The sequence below is a fragment of the Chelonoidis abingdonii genome, chromosome 4 (genome assembly GCF_003597395.2).
Source record: "Chelonoidis abingdonii isolate Lonesome George chromosome 4, CheloAbing_2.0, whole genome shotgun sequence".
NCBI classification, from domain to species: Eukaryota; Metazoa; Chordata; order Testudines; family Testudinidae; genus Chelonoidis; species Chelonoidis abingdonii.
The window spans coordinates 30,917,147-30,942,205 of record NC_133772.1 but is presented as its reverse complement, the minus strand read 5'-3'; the positions used below and the strand labels follow the sequence as shown (position 1 = coordinate 30,942,205).

General features: G+C 51.4%; 2 protein-coding genes and 1 non-coding gene across 3 annotated transcripts in view; all 3 read left to right on the top strand.

Annotated features, from left to right (window-relative positions):
* Nucleotides 1–25,059, top strand: part of LOC142046740 (uncharacterized) — a 437,635-nt gene that overhangs the window by 187,747 nt on the left and 224,829 nt on the right. The gene's annotated exons all lie outside the window — the stretch shown is intronic.
* LOC116830502 (uncharacterized) overlaps nt 1–25,059 on the top strand; it is a 373,443-nt gene that overhangs the window by 125,285 nt on the left and 223,099 nt on the right.
* TRNAS-UGA (transfer RNA serine (anticodon UGA)) lies at nt 7,998–8,080 on the top strand. Its single transcript has one exon. It is a non-coding gene; the product is annotated as a tRNA-Ser (tRNA).

Here is a 25,059-nt window from a genome sequence, read left to right as displayed (position 1 = left end):
TGACCATTCAGTGAGAACAGAACCATAGTGTAGAAAAGCCCCTTTGTTAAGTGGTTGTGGCTGAGTGCTTAGGGAGATGGGTTAGAAAGCAATGGGTGTCTTTCTGTGGAGGTTTGATTTTTGCCTGGTGTGTGGTTTCTTCATGGCTGTACTTTCAGTGTCTAATTATCCAAGTAGCCAAGTCTAGACCTATTGAGAGGCTCTATGCCAGGGTTTCTCAAACTTCTGTTCACAGCAACCCCCTTCTGCTAAAAAATATCCTTACTACATGGCTCTGGAAAAAGGGACCAAGCCCCTCCACACTGGGCAGAGACACGGGAGACAAAGCCTGAGCCCTGCTCCAGTTGGGGAGGGCAAACTCAGAGCTTGAGGGCTTCAGCCCCAGGCCCCAACAAGTCTAATGCCAGCCCTGGCAATCCTGTTAAAACAGGGTTATGACCCACTTCAGGATCCTGACTCATAGTTTGAGAACCACTACTCTATGCTGGTGGGAGAGAGTTTTCCTGTGGATGTAGTTAATCCACTTCCCAAGAGGTGGAAGCTATGTCAGTGGGAGAAGCTATATCGGTGGATGAGCAAGCTGTGGTGTTTATCACATTTAAGAATACTGTGATAACATTATACTGATGCCATGGGGTATAGCTCAGTGGTAGAGTGCTTGATTACCAATGAAGTTGTTCTTGGTTCAAACCCCAATGTTCTCTTATAACTCTCTTTCTTTTTAAAAAAAACATTTTCATTTCCATTCTCCATTATGTTCAGGAGCTCCACTATACGGGGGTGCTTGATATGAATGTAAACACTCAACATTTCACTGTCCAAATGCATAAAAACCTAGCAAACGTGTCCATCAGCTGAAATCAGTTCCAATCCTCTAAGCGTCTAGTTTATGTTTTCATCAATTAACAAAGGTATCGTATGAATGTACATTTGCAGATTCCTCTTCTCCAGGAGCTATGCTGTGCAGAAGAAGAAGAAGCACATCCAGCTGCAGTTCAGGAGTCTGATGACCAAAGAGCCAACAAATGTTCTGAGGGCTGTAGAAAAATGCCTTCTAGTGAGCTACTGAGAGAGCTCAACCTGTTTAGCTTATCAAAAGAAGACTGAAAGGTGACTTCATTGAAGTGTTGAAGCGCCTTCATGGAAAGAAAAGATTGGGTATGAAAGGGCTCTTTAGTAGAGAAAGGCATAACAAGACCCAATGGCTGGAAGGTGAAAAGAGACAAATTCATATTACAAATAAGACACAAATATTCAACAGGAGGATGATTCACCACAGGAACAAGCTACCAAGGAAAGTGATGGATTTGCCATCTCCTGATGCCATTTAATGAAGACTAGATGCCTTTCTGGAATGTGTTTGCCCCAAAAGTAGCTATTGTGTCATACAGGAGGCCTGTGATATGCAGGGGGTCAGATTAGATGCTCTAATGGTCTCTTCTGGCCATAAAGTCGACTAATTTCTGAAAAACTGAGTGTAGCATTGGAAGCAGCGTCTGATGTTTTCACTGTCTAGCCGGCTTGCTTCCTAGAACGAACGCTCCTTGAGTGGGGTGATCCACAGGGAGTAGCTCAAACCTCCAAAGTGCCTGGGCAGGAGGCAGGACATTAGCACAGCAAGGGGAGGGTGTGGCAATGACATCACAAAGGCCTTTTGCAGGACCTCAGACTATTGGTCAAAGGTGGTGGGGAGGTGGTGACCTCACAGAGAGATGCTGACATCAGGCAGGCAGGACAGGGGCGAGTGGCCAGGGAAACCTCAGAGACCCCTGTGGCTTTGCTTCAGCAAGTCTCCTTCTCCAGGTCTCTCTTTGAGGACTGAGAGAGTATTCGGGTTCACGTACGTGAGAGCGCCAGGAGGAACCTCTTTCAAGTTTTCTCCTTCCCTTTTCCTGATTTTACTAGAAAACAGCCGTCCCTGTTTAGAAGTAAGAGCCTCCTCGAGGTTTGAAACGTGTTCAGTCTGATCCATCTGGTGACAGTTGAATTCTAGGCATGGAAAAACACGAGCTTAAGGAGCAGAATTTTATTCCGCACCTGGGAATTTTGTCCCTAGAATCACTGGGGACATTAGGGTTTGTCCTTTTTGTTTCACCTTTTCCTCCATCCATCCTTCCCTCCTTTCTCTTCTGTCTCTTGTTTCTTTTGTCCTTTCTCCTGTTCCCCTCCCAACATCAGGAGTGTGTGTGTGTATGTGTGCTGTGTGTGTGTGGTGTGTGTGTGTTGCGGGGGAGTGCTCTGCAGCTCCCACTGTGGGAGGTCCACCCAAAAATGTGGGGCTGAAATAGTGCTCGGGCAGTGATCCCCACCCGTGACCTGGGCCATCCTTTGGGCTCTCTGGTGAGAACCCTCATGCCTCCCGTCCTCAGTCTCTACCCTGATTGGCTGAGCAGGGGTTATTGACAGGGAGGAGACTCAGGTCCTTGTTGTTCTCTTTTAAGACCAAGGAAATAAGTCATAACCAGCTATATGTTTGATGAATTTTGCTGCTTTGCTGCATGAATGTCTCTGAGCAGTTCATGATTCTCTCTAACATTGCAGTTCTCCTAAAATATACTTGCTGAATAATTACTGTGCACTGTTGTTGGTCTGGAGCTCATTTGAGAAAACTTTACTCAAGTCATTCAATGTTGGAAATTCAAGATCTGATGGTTAGTTTGAAAATCAGGGCTCTTGGGTCCTATTCCCAACTCTGCCACTGACTGGCTGTGTGACCTAAGACAAGTCAATTCTCCTTTCAGCCTTAGCTTCTCCCTCTTTCAAGTAGGGATAATAATGATCCGCTCCTACCTACCTCACAGTGGGTGGAGGATGGGGATCCATTGGAGAGTGTCACTGGAGTAGTGCATAATATGAGGTGTCCTATCACGTTTACTCTCAGAGCAGATTATGACATAATAGAATAGCTGAAATAGTCTATTTTATTTGTATTTTTTTATTTTGAAATTATTAAGAGCAGCAACTACTTAGCTCAGACTGAAGCATCTTATCTAATGTTTTGTGATCTAAGTGTCTCCTCTTTGTGTGCGATGAGACAATTTAACACTCTCTGACAAACAGGAGATGCTTTTGTTTTGCAACAAAATATTTTTGCAAAGAACTTTCATCCCACTTGTTTTGATTTTGAGAAACAAACTGGTTTAGTCTGAAGGGGATTTTCTGACAGAAATGTTTCAATGACATTTCCCACCATCTCAATTCCTGGGCTCTATCCCTGCGTCTCGGAGGTTTTGCTGTTTGTTAGAACAGGAGTCAGGACTGGTGGCTTCTCTTTCTGGCTCTGCCACCGCCTTGCTGTGTAGGCCCTTGGGTAGGTCACTTCCCTTCTCTGTACCTCAGGCTCCTCCCCATCTGTCCAATGGGAACAGGGACAATTCTTGAACTCTGGGCAGTAATAAGCCTGAGTGAGATAAGGGGCGTTAAAGCCCTCTCTGTGAAGGAGAAAGGGAGTTTCACGGTGTTTAGCACCAAGGAATTCTAAACTTTGCTAAAACTGTCTAGTCTGCAGAAACAAGAAATGGTCAGGGCCAAACTTTTTAACCACTGCCTTTTTTAAAGCCCATTCAGGGATGGGAGTCCCTGTCTCTTAGGTACCTGGGGTTCTTCGCCAGCAGGAGAGAAGAGGTTCCTGCCTTTGTTTTTGTGGCCTTAACAAACCAGGTGTTGTGCCCCAGTTCTCTTCTGAGATCCCTGAAAAAGAACATCTTCCCATCCATGAACAAGACAGGACCTATCTTTCAAAGGGGAACAAAGAGAACCCTGGGACTTACAGACTAGCTAGCCTCACTTCCATAGCTGGAGAGATCCTGGAATACATTCTTAAACAATCAGTTTGTCAGCAGCACCTACAGGATAATTTGGTTCTTAGGACTAGTGAGCATGGATTTGTCAAGATCAAATCATTCCAAACCAATCCTCCTTCCTTTCTCTTGGCAGGGTTCCGGGTCTAGTGGAGGTGGGTAAACAGGAGATGGGATCTATCTTGGTGTTACTAAGGCTTTTGACACAGTCCCGTAGGACATTCTCACAAGCAAACGAGGGAAATGCGGTCTAGATGCAATCAGTGTGATGTGGGTGCAGAGCTGGTTTGAAAGCCAAGAGCCCTCTCCAAGTTTAGCTGTCCAACGGAGAGAGGGTGCACCTAGTGGGTCCGGCAGGGATCAGTCTGGGGGTCCGGTACTATTCAATAGTTTCATGAATGATTTGGAAATGGAGTGGAGAGCATGCTTCTAAAATTTGCAACTGACACCAAGCACTTTGGAGCACAGGATTGGAATCAAAACGTCCTTAACAAATTGGAGATTTGGTCTTCTTGAGCCAAACTCCATGGCTGGGCCCCTCTCTATAGACTGGGCTGAAGTGAAACCCCAGAGCCAAACACTCCTCCTCCTGGCCGTGCGCTCCAACTTGAATGGTCAGATGCTGCTTAGCACTGTCAGAGCAGCTTTGGCTGGGGGGGATTCTCCAGCACTTTCCAATAGCGGGAAAGTATTAAATTCCCAGCAATGGAACTCAGGAGTCCTGACTCCCAATCCCCTGGCCAGTCACTCCAGCGGAGCACACTCCCTCTCTCAAAGGCAGGGGAGGCGCCATGAGGGCCTGCTTGTAATTGCCAGCTGTGGGAGGGAGTGTGCAGCAGTGGTTAGCGAAGGGGCCTGGAAAGAAGGACTGCTGGTCCCATCCATACTTCTGACACTTGGGGTGACCTGAGCCAGTAGCTTCCTCCCCAGGCCTGTTTCTCATCAGTAGGGTTGGGGTCACAGTCCCCACAGCCCAGGGGGTTTGGGAGGCTCCAGGAAGGTGTGTAAAGTGCTGGATTTCAGGATCCCAGATGTGCTGTCACCCCGCACTAGGGTGATGTTCTGCACCCCCTGCTGCTGGCCAAGTTTCTCTTTTCCTTGGCAATAAGACAGACTCTTGTTTTCACAGCCAGCCGATCGCCCAGTGTCATCACCCTGCCTGCTGGCTGGGCAGGGTAACTCCTCAGGTCACCACCCCCCCTCTCCAGCCTGCCTTGGGCTTGGAGAGTGAGGAGAAGGGCGAGGGATGACACTGAACATCCTCCATCCATCGCTCCGTCACCAGAGCAAGTGAGTGGCATTAAGGTTCCTCGGTGGTGTCCCCTGTCTATGTGAGGAGAGGCAGAAAGAGGGGGAGAGAATCTCTCCCAAAGGACATTGGATTTTCAAACAGCCCCCAGGAGCCCCTCGCTCTCAGACCGGGGAGGGGCTTCTCCAGGGCCATCTCCTGTGTGTTTGGCAAGTTCCCAGGAATGGGGCTCCCAGCCCTTCCTTTGTGGGAGACTGTTCCCCAGGCTGAGAGTCTCTGAGCTGGGCCAGACCCGGTGAGCTGCTGAGCATGCAAATCAATGAGAAACGAGGGGGCCCTGGCATTGCTATGCCTAAGGACTTTGAAGTGGGGAATGGTTTCCCAGGAGAAGTCCTGACTCCTGGGTTCTGTTCCTTCTCTAGCCTGGGCGGGCAGTGGGGGGTGAGTGTGAGTGTGTCCTGGTCTGGCAGGGGGGAGCTGCTTGTCCAAAGTGACCAATGGTCTTTGTGACTGACCCCAGTGCTCAAAAAGGACAAGACTCCGCAGTTCTTGCAGCCCCAAGGATGATAAGGGAAAACGTTGAGGGGGCGCAGACCATGCAATGACCTCCTGCCAGCGTGTGTAGCTTGCACTCCCTGCACCCCTGTGTGGGGAGGAGGAGCTGCTTTGGTTGGGGCAGGGATGAGGACGGACCAAACGGGCTGGTTAGTGAGAGGCTGCCTTGACCCCAGACTCACATCTGCTCCCCGCTTGGTTCCAGGATGACCAGGCTCCTGAGGATGTTCAGGAAGAAGGCTCTGCAGATGGCCCCTGAGCCTGAGAGAAGCAGCTGCCATCTTCCCCAGGAGCGGAGCAGCCCCTCCATCCCCGCTGGTGTGGAAGGAGCTCCCGGCCGGGCCAGGAGGTGGAAGTGCCCAGCCTTCTGGAAGAGAAAACCTGCTCCCAGCGCAGGAGTCGAGGTGGGAGAGGTACCGACCAGGCCAAAATGGAGCTGGGCCAGGATGCGACTGGGCAGGCAGGACCCAGCCCAGGAGCGGAACCAGGCAGGGTGGCTCTGGGGCTTGTTGTGTGGGCAGCAGCAGCCCCAGGAGCCCAGCCCCCATTTCCAGCAGGAGGCATCGCCCTGCCCGGTCAGTGGGGACCTTCCAGCCTTCCCAGGGCTGGAGGTGGAGGATCCCTCTCCCAGCCCTAGCAGCTTGGCCCACTCCCCATGGGACAGCAGCAGCACCTGGGACTTGGACAGCAGCGAGGCCCACGGACACTTCTGCTTTGTTCCAGCTGAGAGCCAGGCTGGGCTCAGGGAGGAGTGAGGAGGGGGCTGTGAACACCCTGGGCTCAGACTCTCGAGCAGTGCTATGGGGGTGGGTCCCCAGCTCAGGTGTCTGGCCTGAGCCACTGAACCCCACTGACACTAGATGCTGCTACTTTAATCCTTGGTGCTCCATTGAGCAGGGGGCAGGGAAGGCACCTCCCAGGGAGTCCAGGACAGTGTGTGTGGGGGGGTCTCTTTGCTATGGACTCCTGAAGGAGTTGGGGGGGCTGATGACACTGAGGCTACTTGGAATCAAATACATTTGAAGTACAAGTACATAACCCATATTCATAACTTCAAATACAAAAATGGTAGACACATACAGCTAGTATAATTATAACCAGCAAATCATAACCTTGTCATAGACACCTCACACAACAACCTTTGTACAATATTTGCTGCAAATATATAACAGTGGTGGCAACAATGATCTCTAAGGTCCCAGTTCATATTAATAACGTCACAGAAGGCTATAGAGAAGTGGGAGGGAGGCATCTTCCAGCCGGTGTGTCTTGTCCGTTTCTCCCTTGCCACTTGGGCCTAGGTGGGAAGGGAGCGAAACGTGCCGGCTTGAAGGTTTTTGAGCTCAGCCTTGAAGATTAAGCCCGAACCCCTGGCATGGCTAGGTTGGGGTTGTCCTGGGCTCTGGGGGCGGATGGCTCAGCTGGGAGAAGGGGCAGATGAAGGGATTTTGTCTCTGATAGGTAAGGGCTTTGTCAGCAGGAAGCTGTAGGTCACATGCTGGGGGTGACAGTGGGGTTTGAGCTGGGTAGCAGCAGCAGGGAGCAATGAATGTGTGTGTGTGTCGGGGCGGGGGCGATTCACTTGGTAAAAATGAAACTGCCAAGCCGCTCCCTCTGCTGGAGCAAAAGCCTCTCATTTATCTCCTCAACTCCCCTCCATGAAAATCTCCACCCCTCCACCCCCCCTGGTGCTGAGACCCCCTCACTCCCATGGAGATTTGTAATTGTTCTAACTCTTCCTTGGTCTTGTCCAAATAGTTTTTTCCAGAAAAATTATCAAGGACATTTCAAATGAGAAAAACAAACCAAACTAAAGAAACCTCCACACACACATAGATTGGGTCTGAATTTTTTCTACTGAAATTTGGAGATAAAAAACTCATCCCTCTGTTGGCCAGAGACCAAAGCTAGACCTCCCCCGCTGTAGCTGTGACTTCTGCAACCGAACCACCAATGCGCTGTGACTCCTCTTGTGAGACATTTTGCTGCACAATACTGCTGCTATTCCAGTTATTGACTCCAGGAAAACAGTTTCCTTAGCCTGGTTCCGTGTGTCACTGGTTTCTATAGCAGAATCAGTCCCTGGCCCTGTGGTCCAGACATCCTCATTCACATCAGGCTTCAAGTTCAGCACATCATTTCCCATGACTCCAGCAGTTCTGTTCCATGGTCACTGGTTTCTATAGGAGAACAGACTTGGCCCAGACATTCAACAGCAGGCTTTCTCAGAATCATTTGCAACTGCACATGGCTAAGCAAAGAGAACGAACCCCAAATCCCCCTGTGCTTTGGGAGCCAGGTTTGCTGTGGGAATTCTGTAGTTCAGATGCTTCATGCCGGGCATTGTGATTCTTTACCAGTTTCTCTGGCATTGGAACAATTTTGTGCTCACAGCTGTGATGGACCGAGTGGTTAAGGCTTTGGAGTTGAAATCCAATAGGGTTCTTCTGTGCAGGTTTGAATCCTGCTCACAGCGAGGCCTGTGTTTTAGCCAGTCTCTCACCCGGGCAATACCTCTGTACAACCCCCTGAGATACTCTCAATTCTCTCCCCACCCAAGTAAATCCTGGTCTGCTCCTTTCATAGAGATCCCTGGGGCACCACCTCACACTGTGTCCCTGAGGTGTCAGGCAAACTCTCAGGCCTGAAGCCTCTGCCACTCACCTAGTGCCCCATAGATCAGCCATAGGCCTGGTTCTGCTCCTCTCTCTAGAGTGTGAAAGGAGCCAAGTCAGACTCTGACTCCAATGGGTGCTCTGGGGCTGCAACACCAACAGAAAAAAAAAGGTGCTCAGCTGTTCAGTGGGGTGCAGGAGGGGCTGATGGGAAGTAGGAGCAGGTCAGGGAGAGGAATGGGCAGGAAGGTGGGCTGGGAAGAGATGGGACAGGGGTGGGGGCTTGGGGAAAGGGGTGGAGTGGGGACAGGGCCTGGGGCAGAAAGGAGGGGATTTGTCCTGGACCCCTCTAGGCCGGCCCTGAAGGGAAGCACTGACTATCACAGTGACAATAAGACTGACCAGCATTGCTGTTGGGGAAGGGAGATCCGCACTCATCAGGTCTCTTTCTCTCCCAAAGGTGAGCCAGCACTGCTCTCGTCCTGGCTCTCACTCTAGCAGCTGGACACCAAAGGAGCCATTTCCCACACGAAAGTGCATTGAGTGCCCCTGTGCGTGCTGGCGGGAGCTGGGCTCTGCTGCTGTCCTGTGAGCTGTTAGTGGGTTAACGTCCTGCAACAGACTCTCAGCTGCCGAGTCGTAGGGGCACTGGACCTTTACGCAGACTGTCAGTGAAGATATGGGGTTGACAGAGCAATACAGATGCTCTCAGGAGCAACGAAGCGAGCATCTGCCATGCACCCCAGGACAATGAGAATTTCCACAGCCTGGAGCCGGGTGGAGGCATGCAGCTGCGTGTTCCAGCTCCTCAGGGACAGGCCCTGTCAGCCAACAGCACTTCTTACTCACCACAGCCTAAGGGTGCCGGTTCCGTCCGGTGGGGGTGTGGAGCAGCCTTTCGTTTTCCCTGTTCGCACTCATCTGCGCGGTGTGAAAATTGGAGAGGGGAGGCAGGAGGCCCCACTTCCCTCACCAAAATGACGCTCCAGTGGGAAGCCGGACAACAGGGTGGGGCAGCAAGTAGTGACCTGACTCTCGCCGCCAGGCGTCTAGTCTAGCTCAGGGGTCCCAGCTCCACCCTCCAACGCGCTATGGCCTCCAGTCCCCTTCTGCCACCAGGTCAAGCCGGGGCCACTAAGGAAGGACAAGGGTGAGGCCATAGCAAATGTCAAGCTGAGCAAGGCAGGCAAAAGCGAATCTTCTGTTCATAGGCCGCTCACAATGATGCCTTTTTGTGTGCCAACTATACTGCAGAAAACATCCTGGCAAGAAACAGCAGGCAAAATATTCAAAAGAGCTGCCAAAGTAGCTCAGCTGGGCAAAGTTAGACCGCGTGAAGATCTAAAGGTCCCTGGTTCAATCCCAGCTTTGGCAGGCCCCCCTAATTTTTTCATTCCCCTCTTTGTGATCATGTGATTGCTCTCTGAGAGCACAAGTGGTGTCCTGCACCCAAGGTGAGTCCCTAGCTTTGGGCTCTGCAGTAGGAAAAAGATTACTGTTGGGCTTAACAATGAAAAACGGGAAGCTGTCTCTCCTATATGAGTATTAGTGTCCCAATATTGGCAGGAAGAGAGTGAGGCAGGGTGGCCTCAGGAATGGTGCTGGGCAGTGACAGGCAGGATAGAGGATGAAACTCTCTCTGTGGCAGCTGAGGGAGGCAGTACCCCTTGGAAGGGCAGCTGTGCAAATGGCGTGTGGAGATTGGAAGGGATTTTTGGGGCGTCCAGGAGGAGAGCTTGAATGTTCAGTGCCTTGGAGCAGCTGGACTTGGAACTGGTGGGTGTTCAGGAAATGCACATTAACAAGTCTAGGGTAGCTTGTGGGCAGAGGTGATTGGGTGGAAGGCGCCATCTCTCTGGGTCTCCAGGCCAGGGAAAGAATGATGGGGTTGGAGTCTATGTTCTAACAGGTTCATGTGATGTGAGTACAGAAGGGGCTTGAACTCCAACCAGGGAAGGCCATTACTGGTGGGCTCTGTGGCACTGGTTACGGCTATATTAGGTGTATAGTCCTCAGTTAGGGGTGAAAGGAAAGTTCTATGAGGGAACTGGCTCCCTTCCTCTGGACTGCACGGTGTGGGGTGGGATTTCAATTGTTGCAGCTGACCTGAGGACTGCTGGTCCTGTTTTCCTGACTGTCAGAGGAAACTTTCTATGATGAGCACTACGTGGTGCAGGTCTGTAGAGAGGTTGGCTTAGAGGACGTGTTTCTCTGTAGTGGAACCAGTGGGGGCAGGTGGTAGCTTCCTATTCCTCTGACCCAAGCTAACACAGCTGCAGAGGGGATACACCTTTCTGCGGGGACAGGCCAGGAGTCGCATTGACTGAATTTACGTGAAGGAGAGCACGTTGACAGCCAGTGCAGGGTGGTGCCAATGAACTGTTCAGATCACGGCAAACTCTCACCGTGTGCCAATGTGGGCAATTCCCTGACCACAGCAGAGGATATGGAGCTGAACATCAGAGCTTGCAGATAAAGGAGCAGGATGCAAGGCCTGGCGGTGTTGGCAGAACAGGAGAGCATCAGAGGGTTCTTGACAACCAGGGGTATTGGTGGGAGTTGGTAAGAGGAGGAACTGGCGGCTTTGTTCTGGTGGTCAGGAAACAGTGCAACATTAAGAAACCCAGTGGTGCCAAGTCCTGCAGCATGGCGTGTGGGATTTCCACAAGGCCATCAGGCTGGGAGGCCAGTCAGCCTGTGACTGTAAGACAGGATCAAATGACAGCTGGCTGAGTTCCAGGAGATGGGGCTGTAGCTGGCCATTTGAGTGGGAGCACCGAGTGAAGGGAGGGGTGGCCTCCCCTGACATTTTTTGCAGCCTGCAGGGAATGGAGACAAGCAGGGGATGTGGGGACTCAGGGGAGGACCGCGGATCTGATAGTGCAGGACCACAGTTGCTAGAGGAGGAGAGAGTCCTGCGAGAGGAAGCCACTAGTGGGAAGCAATAAGTTCAGAGTGTAAACCAGCCAGCTGAGAGTCACAGGGGGTCTAGAAAAAAGAAATAGCAGCAGGTCTTCATGGTGTAATGGGCTGCACTTCAGGACTTTGAATCCTGGAGCGACTCAATCTCAGTGAGACCTCCTAGAGGTTGTTGCTTTGGTATGAAGCCCTGGAGCAAAATGTGGCTTGGCTAGCCTCTCTTGAGGTGAACTGAAGTGAGGCTTTTTCCCTCCTGCTAGGTGACTGATGCCCACTGGAGATAGGTCTTTGGTTTCAATGGGTTGGCTGCTATAGGTGGGGTCCTAGAACGTTAACACTCGGCTAGAAGATTTCCTGTAGGTTGATCATATGGTTGTTTTCTTGCTGTTTCACATGAAGTCCACAACTTTGGTCCCCTGCAGCTGCCACACTCTTCCTCTTGCCCAATGGCATTTAAAAGGAAGGAGGGCCAGGGGCAGGCCAGGCTTCATAGTCAAGGCTAGGCAGGAGGGAGAAGAGTCCAGGCTGGAGCCCAACACACCTTTCCTGCTCTGGGCACCTAGAGCAGGGCAGCTGGTCTGACAGCTCCAAGGGAAGGCTAAAAAGCCACAGAGCAACCAAGGGCAGGGCAAGAGGAGGGGAGAACCATGCCTATGTTGTGGCCAGCAGACAGCCACAAAGACAGCCGGCCAGCCTGCTCCTGCCATGCCAAACCCCACTGAAGGCCACCCACAGACAGCATTTGTTTCTGCCTCCAGCATCACAAGGTGGTTGGAAAGCAGGCCACCCCCTGGTGGGGCCTCTGACCATTCCCATTCAAGGGGCTCCTTTGGTGGTGGAGCAGGAGATATTCTCCCAGAGCTTTTACCAGCTGCTGAGAAGCCACAGAAGTACCCGATTTGCTCTTGCAGTGAAAGGGTTAATACATTTAGTCGGCCTGGCTAGCTCAGCTGGCAGCACCTCTGGCTCTTACTCTGAAGGTTGAAGTTACAATTCCCTGTCTGGGTGCTTGGGGCTCCTCTTCAACATACAACACACGATCTGCTTAAGCCCCACCCAGTAACCTGGGGAAACTAAGCCTGGCCACTGGGTGCCTCTAAAATGTGATACTACCCCACTCACACGACTGAATGTAGAAAAGAAACTTTAATAAAAAGGAGGAAAATCACCTTGTATTAACTTGGAAAAAACACCACAATCAGGATTCATAACACAACACTATGAGCAAAACACCCACCCACAGCGTGCTGGGCAGTGGCCTTTTGCCTCGGGCTCTTAAATCCAGACACCAAAAGCTCTTTAGATGTGCCCCTCCCTTCACTGCACCTCACTCACAGTGCTGTCCTGGGTCATGCAAAGCCAGGAGTTCACCTCTCACCTCCGGGAGAAAGCCCTTTCTCCTCTACTGTTTGGCCACTTGCCATTCCACCCTGTCACCGCCTCGCTGGCCACCCTCTCTCCTCTGGGAACATCTTGTGGTCCACGCCAGGAGCTGAGCAGGATCCCTAAAAGTAGCGGCTACCAGAGCCAAACAGTAGCCCCATCCCTTCCACTCCAGGCCAGCCCCTTCACCACCCTTCTCCCAAGGCCCCACTCCTATGCTGCCTCCTCCCCCAAGACCCCCACTTACTGCTCTCCTCCCCCTCCCCACCCTCACTTGCCCTTACAGTCATCACAAAAGTGGAACAAGGTAGAGCGCTCCATTTTAAAAAGTCCTGGGGTATCATTTCCCCCCTGTATCAAGCACCCTGGGGCCTGCACTTCACACAGCTCTCCCTGATTTCAGGTGTTAGTGAGAGTCTTACGCTAGTGCGGGCTGGCAGTTTCTTGTATGAGAGACATTGTCTCAAAGAAGGACTAATGCTTAGACCTGCTTATCAGTGATTTCAGATCTGTTGGTCTGCAGCAGACTCTCCATTTGAGTCTTAATCAGCTCTGTTATTACACAGAGAAGAACAAAGGGTCAAATGGTGCCTGGAATCCTTAAGAAAAATCCACCCACCAAGTACCAACACTTGTCGCTACCGTTCTCAATCCACTGAGAATGTTTTGGGTCACCCTTGCCTTTATCACCCTGGGGGTTGGGAGAATAAACAATGCCAGTGTCTCCAGGTGGCCACAATTGGTTAGCGCACAGCCTGATAGGGCAGTACTAGAGAAACTATGCTGAGGTTATGGTTCAAATCTCATCTGGAAGCACTGGTTTTCATTTAACCAAGTGGTGTCACCCCCTCATTTGGCCCTGTGGAATGTAGAATTCTAGCCCTTGAGGAGGAGAGAGTCAAAAATGCCCCCTTCATTTATTACCTCTCTCAGAGTGCAGGTCAGAATCGACAATCCTTTCTGCCCCACCAGCCCAGGTCACTCCACTTCTGCCACCTGGTAACTGCAGGGCAGGCCTGACCCACACTCACGGGGCGGTGGGAAGTGGAGTGATCTTGGCCCCAGCCTGCTGCACTCTGCTCCCAGCTTTGAAACTGGTGGGTGGGGAAATGCCCCTCAACACTCACCGACAGTGCAGCTGGGAGCTGGTGGAGCAGAGCAGGCTGGGTCCAGGTGTTCGACCTCACAGTGCCGGTGGAGTGCGAGGTGCGCCTGATCCTCCTGCAGTCCACGGATGTAAGCTCAGGGAGGGGGTGAGTGGATGGAGCAGGGGTGGAAGAGGCGGGGTGGGGGCTTTGGGGAAGAGGCGGAGCAGGGCGCAGCTTTCCTGGCCAGCTCAGCCAGCCAGGGGATCGGGTTGGCTGCTGGAGCAGTACGCAGCTGCGTAGGCACCAGGAAAATGGGCAATTTGGTGCCTCACTCTTCCTTAATCAGTACTGTGTTCCTGTAATGTGTGCGTCTTCATAGCTGCCCATTTTCTTTGGCAAGTCAGGAATGGCAAAGGCTGGACTGGAAGCACTGGGGCTCATGCCCCAGCCTTTGGGACCTCACCCCAACTCCTCTCTGGGGCTCTACCTGAAGCCAGAGCATTGGCCAGAGTGGCAAGAAGAAGTTCCACCCTGAAGGAGCAGACTTTCAGCACAATGGTGAAACTGCTCAAGAACAACCATGAAGGGACTCAAACCCTCAATCACCTTACTCAAAGTCAGATTGCCTTTTCCATTAGGCCATGTGGTCACAAAAGAAAAAGTCTCTCAAGTACTTCTTTGGAGAAGATGGACACTGTGTTTCTCAGACTCAGGTTATCTACTGAGGGGGGCTGAGACTCTCTGGGCACAAGAAGTAGGAGTCAAGTTACCCAGCGACATTGTGGACTTAATTCTATGGGGTGAGGTGCAGGCTTTGGCAGGAGGCTTAGGCATGGGGATTGAGTGCAGCGGATGGACCGGCTGTCTAGGTGCAGAGATTTGTCGCACTGAGGCACAGAGGGGAAGAGGAGGAATCCTGCTGATGGTCATGCTGTCAGAAAAAAGGGTGTTGATTCCCCCCTCCTAAATGGCTGGTTGGCTGACCCTTCTCCCTCTGCGGAACTGGTGGGGACTGCAGCTCGCCCTTGTGGGCAGAGAGGGCACAGGTGCAGGGCTGGGCTCCGATGCACCTGGAAGCAGCCCAGTGGGTGGTGCAGGGCAGGGCCTGTGGTTTACATTCTGCTTGCCTGGTGCTAGGCCATGCACAATCCCCAGTCATGCCGCACAGCACACCCAAAGGCGGTGGGGGCCAAGCAGATGATCCAGCACAAGGGGGGAGGATGTGGTTGGGGGGGAAGGCTTGTGCCCTGGGAGTGAGAGCGGGGTGGAACCTAGACTTGAGCAAGGGATGGACAGGGACGGGTGGTTGATAAGGCAGTGAACCTAATGGGAGTGGGTCTAATGCAGAGCAGGGTGGAGGTTGGGTTCTCTCCTGCTCTGGGAGCAGAGGGGGGTCTAGAGGGTGAGAGCAGGTGGTGGGGAGCAGGACTTTGGGTTCCATAGTGGTACTGTTTTTTCCTGTCTCCCCCTCCCTAGAGATCCCAGCCCACCTAGCAATCTGACTGGGAGGGGGTGCCCTGCCACTCCAGACTTGTGATTAGAACCCTCCTCTCCACAGGCTCTGACATCACGGAATCTCCCACCCAAGTCAAAAGTAGGAGCCCTCCCCACATGTGGAGGAAGCTAGTGAGTTTCTTGGGGGTCTTCTGGCGAGGTGACAGCACTCACCAGCCATTCTGGTTTGCAAGGAGACCCCCTACACAGCCCCCTGCTACGAGGGGCTGGGGGTGCCAGCCAGGGTCAGGAGGTGAGGATGGCGTCGCAGTGGCAGGAAAGGGGCAGAGCTGGGGGTGGTGCCAGGTCGGTGCTGGCTACACGGGGAAAAAACACACTGCCCCGTTACATATTTCCCAAGGTTATGGCTGAATACAGGGTTTGGAATGACTTCAGGGAAATATTTTGTTTCCAAACAGACTCCATATACCAAATGATGGTGCTAATATGCTCCCCCTGCGCCCCTCTCCCATTACTCCAGGATCTGAGCTTCTTCCTAATTTGCAGGGTAGTTCTCCTCCCAGGCTCATGTGAGGGCGGAAAGCACCACCAGCCCCATTTCCCTTATGGGAGAACTGAGGCCCAGAGAGGCTGAGTGATGTGCCCAAGGACACTTGGGAAGTCTGTGGCAGAGCAAAGCATGTTTCTGCCTCCCCCATCCTGGGTCTGGCCTGCTACTGGGTCACTGGCTGGTGCAGGGGTGGAAACTTGGGGGAAGGGGCAATGTGAGGGCAGGGAGGGGTGTATTGGGGAGGGGCAATGCAGGAGTGGGGATTCGGGGGGAGGGGCAAAGTGAGGGTGGGGTATAGGGGAAAAGGGGTAATGCGAAGGTGGTGCCTTGGAGGAAGGGGAGGGGCACGGACAGGACTTTAGGGAAAGGGGCGGGATTAGGGGGAACAGGTGATGTGAGGTGGGGACCTCGGGGGTAGGGGCAGCATGAGGACAGGACCTCAGGGGAAGGGGGGGCAGGGGCAGGGCTTTGGGGGAAGGAGCAGAGCGAGGGGGAGTTCGGGGAATGAGGAGGATTAATTCAGTTCAGTGGCAGGTTTGTCTGTAGGTGATACTGTTACTGCAGTGGGTGTTTAAAGCCAAGCTCACCCGAGGGAGGAGGAAGGGGCTGTATGGCTGGGGACAGGAGGAGTTAGGGGAGCTGACAAGTAGCCGGTTACAAGGCTCATCAGACACACACAGAAACTAGCTCACACCTAGAAGGGGGGGGGGGGCGGGTAAAGCCCCAGGAAACAAGGGGCGCAGGGAACATCCCTGCAGTGCAGACAAACGTATAAAGTCACTGGACAGAGACAGACCCGGCACTAAACTGCCCCGCATACAGGGCCGGCTCCAGGCCCCAGTGCGCCAAGCGCATGCTTGGGGCAGCATGCCGCTGGGGGCGCTGTGCCGGTCGCCAGGAGGGCAGAAGGCGGCTCCGGTGGCCCTCCCACAGGTGTGCCTGTGGAGGGTCCGCTGGTCCCATGGGACCGGTAGAGTGTCCCCTGCGGCGTGCCACCGTGCTTGGGGCGGCGAAATGGCTAGAGCCAGCCCTGACTGCAGCCCAGAGCTCCCGAGCTCAAGCGATCCGCCAACCTCAGCCTCTCCAGAAGCTGGGATCACAGGCACCAGTCACAGTGCCTGGCTGGTTTTGCTGTCTGGCAGCTTGAGCTTTAAACTCTGCTTGTGAGCTCTGTGCCTTGGCCCGATGGGGACAGCCTGGAACTGGGTAATGCTCCTGCTTCCCCCGCCCCTGTCTCATGTCGGGCTGCAGGCGCTGCTGTCCTCCCAGATAAGATCCTGGATGTTTCGGTGCCCCCACACCACGTCCAGGAACCCAGATGTCCGGATGCCTCTGCTCCCCATACAGAATCCTGGATGTGTGGGTGTCCATCCTCTGCAGAGGATCCCGGAGTGTGGATGCCCTTGTCCCCCACTACAAGATCCTGCGTGTGTGGGTGCCACTCTCTCCCTATAGAAGACCACGAGAGGGTAGGTGGGCACCCCTGTTCACCCTTACAGCATCCCTGGTGCACGGGGGCCTCCCTCCACCCCAACTCAGGGTCCCCAGTGTGTGAGTGCTCCCATCCCCAGATACAGGCGGGGGCCGGGGGGTATAACTGGCTCTCACTCTCCTGCCCAGGCAGTGCTACTGCAGCTGTTCACAGGGGCAGCAATCCTACTGTCAACCTGCAGCTTTAACCTGCTCCAGGGGTGACCTACTTCACCCTTCCTTTGGGAACCTGGGGACCCCGAACTTCCCAGAATCACCTTATTGACTCCAACCTTAGCACAGACACTGTTCAGCATGGCAGGGTGCAGCCCTGAATTCCATCAGATCTCCTAAGCCTCCTACTGCACAGCAAGGATTACACGCAAGAGTCTTTGTGCCCGCGTGTCCAGCCAGGTCCGTCCCAGCTCCAGCTTTCAACTCTGCTTGTGAGCTCCCCTCTCCGGACAGACGGGAGCAGCACTAAGGCCACGTCTAGACTACGAGCCGTATTGGCGCGTTAAAATCGATTGCTTCGGGATCGATATATAGCGTCTGATCTAGACGGGAATATATCGATCCCTGAGCGCACTTAATAATCGATCCGGAACTCCACCAAAACCAACGGAGTTCCGGAATCGACATGGCGAGCCGCGGACATCGATCCCGCGCGGTGAAGACGTGGTGAGTAAAATCGATTTTAGATATTCGATTTCAGCTACGCTATTCTCGAGCTGAAATTGCGTATCTAAAATCGATTTTCACCGCGCGTAAGTGTAGACGTGGCCTAAGGGTCTGTAATCTAAAACGCTGTTTGCATTCGACTTCAGATTGCAGATTATAACCCACGGACAGTTCTCTGAGTGCAGCCAAATCTTCCCCCAAACTAAACATTAAAGCAGAAGCTCCCTTGGAAAGATCAGGATTTGCCTTTAAAAACAAGGAAAAGTGCATTGTTCTGTTCTGTTCACAGCGAGAGACTGAAGAAGCTCCATGATTTCATTGACTGAGTTAAGAGGCAGATTTAATCACTGTTTTAAATACTTTTACAAATTCCAAGGGGGGAATATGTGATTAAAGGTTTTTTTAACAAGACCCATTGGCTTGCAGTCGATGTCACAAAATCCCAACTGAAAATGACCATTTTAACCTGAGGCTGATTATCTAGTGGAACAGCTCCGCAAGGAAGGTTGTAAATTCCCCATCACTTGCAGTTGTAAATCAACACTGCAGCTCTTGCTGCAGATACCTGGTGGTGGGTGTCCCTGTTCCGATTTTCGGGATCCCTGGTACATGGTCTCCCTCCCACCAGTTCAGGATCCCACAATGGGTGCTCCCATCACCCCCATACAGTCTTGCGGGGAGGGGGAGTGTAAAAGAGACATGTCTCACCACCAGGCTCGCTGCAGAAGCTATTCACAGGCACAATCCCACTACTGATGCAGCACGGAGATTGACCTGCTCTAGTTCACCCCTCCTTAGGCACCTGGAACCCAAGCTCATCACCAATATGATGCTGAACTTAGTGAACGATTAGCCCTTAGCACACTCACTGACAGCCCAGAACTCCTGAGCTCAAGGATCCCGCCTCAGCCTCCCTCAGGACTGGGATGACAGGCACCAGCCACGGTGCCAAGCTGACTTACCTACTACCAGCTCCAGTTTAACCTCTGCTTGGAATAATTGGCCAGACGGGGGCAGCCTGGAACTGGGCTAATTCTGCCCCTGTAGAGGATCTCAGATGTTGGCTTCGCTGTCCTCCCAGATAAGATCCTGGATGTTTTGGTGCCTCTTCCCCTGTTCAGGAGCCCAGGTGTCTGGTGTCCATATCCTCTACATAAGATCCTTATTGCCTGTGCCTCTTGTAAAGCACCTGGGTGTGCGGTGCCTCTATCCCCCCATACAGGATCCTGGCTGTGCGGGTGCCTGTGATATTATCTGATAAAATATGACTATGTAGATCATTGTTGCTCCACTTGTATATAATACAAACAAATATTGTCCGAAGTGTGGCATGTAAGATGTCTATGGAAAGGTTATCATAGAATTGTAGAATATCAGGGTTGGAAGGGACTCAAGGTCATCTAGACCAACCCCTCTGTCAAGCAGGACCAATACCAACTAAATCATCCCAGCCAGGGCTTTGTCAAGTGGGTCTAAAAATCTCTGGATGGAGATTCCACACATCCCTAGGTAACCCATTCCAGTGCTTCACCACCTCTCCTCGTGAAATAGTGTTTCCTATATCCAACCCAGACTCCCCCACTGCAACTTGAGACCATTATCCTTGTTCTGTCATCAGTAACCATGAGAACAGTCTCGATCCATCCTCTTTGGAACCCTTTCAGGTAGTGAAGGCTGCTTCAAATCCCCCTCAGTCTTCTCTCTGCCAGACTAAATAAGCCCAGTTCCCTCCCTCCTCTCGTAAGTCATTTGCCCCAGCCCCCCTGATAATTTTCATTGCCCTCTGCTGACTCTCCAATTTGTCACATCTTCTGTAGCCGAGGACCAAAACGGATGCATACTCCAGATGTGGCCTCACCAGTCCCGAAAGAGGGAATCATCACTTCTCTTAATCTGCTGACAATGCTCCTACTAAATACGCCCAAATATGCCGTTGGCCTTCTGGCAACAAGGGCACACTGCTGAACTCATATCCAGCTTCTCATCCACTGTAATCCCCCAGGTCCTTTTTGCACAACTGCTGCTTAGCCAGTAGGTCTCTAGCCTATAGCAGTGCATGAATTCTCCGTCCTAATGCAGGACTCTGCAATTGTCCTTGCTGAACCTCATCAGATTTCTTTGGCCCATCCTCCAATTTGTCTAGTCACTCTGGACTCTTCCCTACCTCCAGCATATCTACCACATCAGTGTCATCTGCAAAACTTGTTGAGGGTGCAATTAATCCCATCATCCAGATCACTGATAAAGATGTTGAAAAAACGGCCCCAGGACAGACCCCTGGGGCACTCTGCTTGCTACCAGCTGCCAACAGACATCAAGCCATTGATCATACCCATTGAGATCTGACAATCTAGCAAGCTTTCTATCCACCTTATAGTCATTCATCCAATCCATACTTTTTACTTGCTGGGAAAAACTGTGGAGAACCATATCAAAAGCTTTGCTAAAGTGAAGATATATCACATCCACTGCTTTCCCCATATCCACAAATCCAGTTAATCTCCTCATAGAAGGCAGTCAGGTTGGTCAGTATGACTTGTCCTTGGTGAATCCATGTTGACTGTCCTGATCATCTTCTCACCTCCAAGTGCTTCAAAATTGGATTGTTGAGACCTGCCCCTGATTTTGCCAGGACTGAAGTGAGGCTAACTGGTCTGTAGTTCCCCGATTGTCTGTTTCTTCCCTTTTTTAAATATGCACTATATTGCTTTTTCCAATAGTCCAGGACCTCCCCCGATCACCACAAATTTCATGATGTGCGGAATAATGATTATGCTTACTAATGCAATGTATCACGAGTTGGTATTCTGAAAGTTAGAATAATTTAATCTGATACCTGTATTTCAAATGTTTCTCCCTGTGGTAACAACCAGAAGTATTTACCTGCACATCTTGAAGGGACCATTGAAGTTAAATGGCCCATTCAGATCTAACTAATGGACCTGAAGATACCACCCACACCTGATGGAACTTCCATGTGAAGTTCTATTGGAGGCCTTCTTACACTGAAAAGTTTCTGTGTTAGAAGCCCCTAACCAGCCAATGGATTGTTACACAAAAGAGCTCAGATTTGACCCTCTAGGACAGGAGGAAGGGAAAACTTTATCCTGCATGGAAGCCACAGGTACCGTTAAATGCAAACCCAATGACGTTGAGCCAAAGATGTGACGTGACAAAAATACTTGTAAATGTACATAATAGACTTGATGAGAATATTATTGTGTTAACTTTTGTGACTTTTGTTCTGATACCAAAAAACTATAAAATGTACAATGTGCATGAGCTTTTGGAAAACCCTTAAATATGTGGGAACTCACGATGTGCTAGAAACGTTATGGTTATGCTGTGTCATTGCCTGACAACAATTTATGTTAAAAGACTTTGTGAGACTAATGTTTCACAGCTAGTGCTGTAACCAGTCTTAAACCTGCAGAGCAGAGAAGAATAGAGACCTAATGGGAAACACTCTGTGCTTTCATGGCTAAATCCAAGTTCCCTACACTCTGGAGACAGTAATAGCTCATCAGTGGTCTGCAACGTTTTTAAGATCACTTTTTCAATTTAAGCACAATCCAGGATCACTGAAAGAATGTAGAAATAATAGTAATCACACAAACCAAACACCCTTGCCCCACGCCCCAGCCCCGCTCACTGATGAGGATTCTGAATTGTGGGGGAGGGATGCACCCATGCACAAGGGATCTTGAAAAGGGGAAACACAGACACCACAACATGCCGGTACCTGTACTGGAGGCTGAAGTTGAAAGTGAGAGAGAAAACCAGCTTGCGCACTGTGGCTGGTGCTTGATTCAGCTCTGGGGAGCCTGAGGCCGGCGGATACTTGAGCTGCAGAGTTCTGGCTGTAATGGGCTGTGCTGATCGGGTGTCCTCTAAGTTGCAATCAATATGGTGATCCGCTTGGGGTCCCCAGGTTGCCTAAGGAGGGGTGAACGCCACCAGGTGGAAGGAGCAGGTCAAGAACTCCCTGCTGATCAATAGTGGGGATCGCCCTGTGAATAGCCCCTGCAGTGTAACCCTGGGCAGACAGTGAGAAACGTTCTTTTTATACAGACACCCCCCGCAGACTGGAGGGGGAATGGAGCACCACACAATGGGGATCCTGACTTGGGGTAAGGATGCCCCCCTGCCACGCGGATGTTGAAAAGGGGAACAGCGACACCCACACACCACAGAGTCTGGAGGGGGCAGGGGAACCACACACGAGAGCTAGTTCATGGGGTGGGGGACACACCCATATGCTACATTCTTAATGAGAAGAACGGGGGCATCCACACAACACGGATCCTTAACGGGCTGGGGGACACCCACACACTCCACTATTAACCAGGAGAGACAGGGGCACCAGACACCACCAGTAGCGTGGAGAACACCCACATCCACAGGATCCCTCATGGGTAAGGCAGAGGGGATTGTAATGGGGCCCTGCGCACCCACGCACCAGGGATTGTTAAGGGTTGAAGGGACAGGGACACCCACACACACTGAGATCATGTCCTTCAAGGAATCCAAACACCCCACAGAAGGACCTGGTCTGTTCCATGATGGCAGCCCAGCCTGGGTGAGTCAAAGTCTCTTTTTATACAGTCACGCACCAGAGATCCTGACTAGAGGGAGAGAGACATCCACTCACCAGGGATCCTTAATGGGCTCGGGTTCACCCGCACACCAGGGATTCTTATGGGAGGGAGGAATGGAGACAGCCAGACACACTGAGATCATTTCCTCCAAGGAGCCTGGGCCAGACAGGGAGACACAGTCCCCCCTTTACATATCTGCCAAACAACCTTCCCTCCACACACTGTTCTTATTTGGAGGTGAAGGGAGGGAAACCACAAGGAGGATTCTTGTCTGGGGAGGGCCACCCGCATACCAGGTATTCCTAAGGGCAGGAGGAATTGTGGGCACTCACATACCAGGTATTTTTAAAGGTAGGAGGAACAGGAACTCTCACTTCTGGGGAGTGGATCCCCTGCTGTGATCATCTGGGTATATTTCACCTAATGAGTTCATGCCATTGCCTTGGGGACACCTTGTTCTCTGCCTCTGGTACCCAGTTTAGTCTCGTGTAGGTAACTCTCTCGGTATCACTTGCAGTCTCTACATGAAGATCAGCAAAAAGAACAGGAGTAGTTGTAACACCTTAGAGACTAACAAATTTATTTGCGCATAAGCTTTCATGGGCTAAAACCCACTTCATCAGATGCATTTAGTGGAAAATACAGTAGGAAGGAGAGTAATACAACTTCAGGCTTCCCGACGCTATGTGCTTCCACCCTGAGGAATTAAGGGAACAAGAAGCTCAGTTCCGTCAACCGACCTAACACCCATAAGACAGAAATACAGTAACCAGGTAACCAGATCTAACCAGAACCCGGGAATGTTTCCTTATCCTTAGGGCTCACCTTATCCGAGCAGAAATCCCAGGGGCCGCGGTGAAGTGAGGAAGAGGGGCTAAGCACCCGATGGTGCCGCTCCTAGTTACCACAGCAGTGTGGAGTCTGATGTCTGAGCTAGGAGGGTCCATCTGGGTCACAAGAAACTGTCACTGAAATGTCAGGTCTGCTAGCTGAGAGCCAATGGCAGCCGGACAGGGATAAGGAAAGGTTGCTTTATTCTGCAGAAGAAAGGAGAGTTCTGTACCTGGTACAAAAACTCTACTCATACAAAAACCAAGAATCTTTTATACACTCACACACAGGCTTCGGTCGTCTTAGCATTTGATTGGTGGTTAGCAAACCCTGAGCTTCTGAAATCTGCTCAGCAAACACTTTAGGACCAGCTTCAACTGCCTCAAGACTGATATGGAGACAGTTCAGAAGTTTCAGGATACTTGTGTCTGTGGGCAGAGAGAGAGAGAGAACATGAAAAATGGGGGTTCCCATAGCCAACTCTAATGAGACTCATTGATTAAAGTTGGCTATTATCTGCAGGAGAAAAAAAATTTGTAGTGATAATCAGGATGGCCCATTTAACAGTTGACAAGAAGGCGTGAGTAACAGTGAGGGGGAAAGTTAACATGGGGGAAAGAGTTGGTAGTCTTGTTTAAGTGACCCAGGCCAACTCCACAGTCAATTATCAGTAGGGGTAGCTATGTTAGTCTGGACCTGGGAAAAAGAGCAAAGAATGCCGTGGCCCTTATAGACTAACAGACGTTTTGATGAGCATGGTGCTTCATGGGTGAATTAACCCACTTCGTTCAATGCATGTAGTGGAAAATTTCCACGGGCATGTATATATATATATATATATATATATATATAATATATTATATATATATATATATATATTATGCAAGCAAGAAGCAAGCTAGAGATAAGAGGTTAGTCTCCAATCAGGAGATGAGGCCCTCTTCTAAGCAGTTGGGGTTGTGAAACCAAGGGAGGAGAAACTGGTTTTGTAGTTGGGCAAGGCCATGCACAGTCTATTGTTTAATCCTGAGCTGATGGTGTCCCCTGCCCACCCCAGGGGCTCTATGTGGAGGTGAACACCTACAGATCTGTGTGGGGTGAGGTGTGCAGCGATGTGTCCCGCTGTTCAGAGATCCGGCATGGGCCAGGGAGTGCAGTGCTTCAAATATTCCCCACCCAATTCAGAAATCCCCGGAGCGGTGATGGGTGCCCCAATGTTTAGATCCAAGAATAATCTCGTAGGGGAGGTTGAGCTGTCTCCCGATCCAGGAACTAAGCTCCAAGTGTGTAAGGTTTCTACACCTGCCGCCCCATACCAAAGAAATCAAGGGATGGTCCTCTCTCCACTGTTTCCAGCTGTGTGACGAGGGAAAAAAGAGGAAAACAACAAATGTAAGACTGAACCAGAGATTTCCGTTAACAGAATAAAAAATGTAATTAACAGACAAAAGCATAACGATGCAAGCATATAATGTTAGTAGAATAAGGCAGAATTCGTCCCTCCCTTCTAAGTCAGAATCCCCACCGTCGGGGTGCTCCCATCACCCCTTCCAGGCTCTGGCGAAGGGCGGGTGTAGTATAAAAAGAGACCGCGTCTCACTCTCTTTTAGCACGCGGGCTTATCAGCTGCAGGGGTGCATTGATTCACATGCGCCTGCGATCCCACTTAGTCTGATCGGCACGGGGCGGATGTCGAACGCTGATAATCCTGTTTTCCGCACCATAGGCCGTTGTTAGCACCCTCTAACTCCTTAGGCAACCTGCGGACCCACAGTCGTCCCCGGGGTATCACCGATATTGATGCGAACCTTTGCCCGGACCACCCGGATCGGCGCACAGCCCCGAAACGTTCCTGAGCTCAAGCG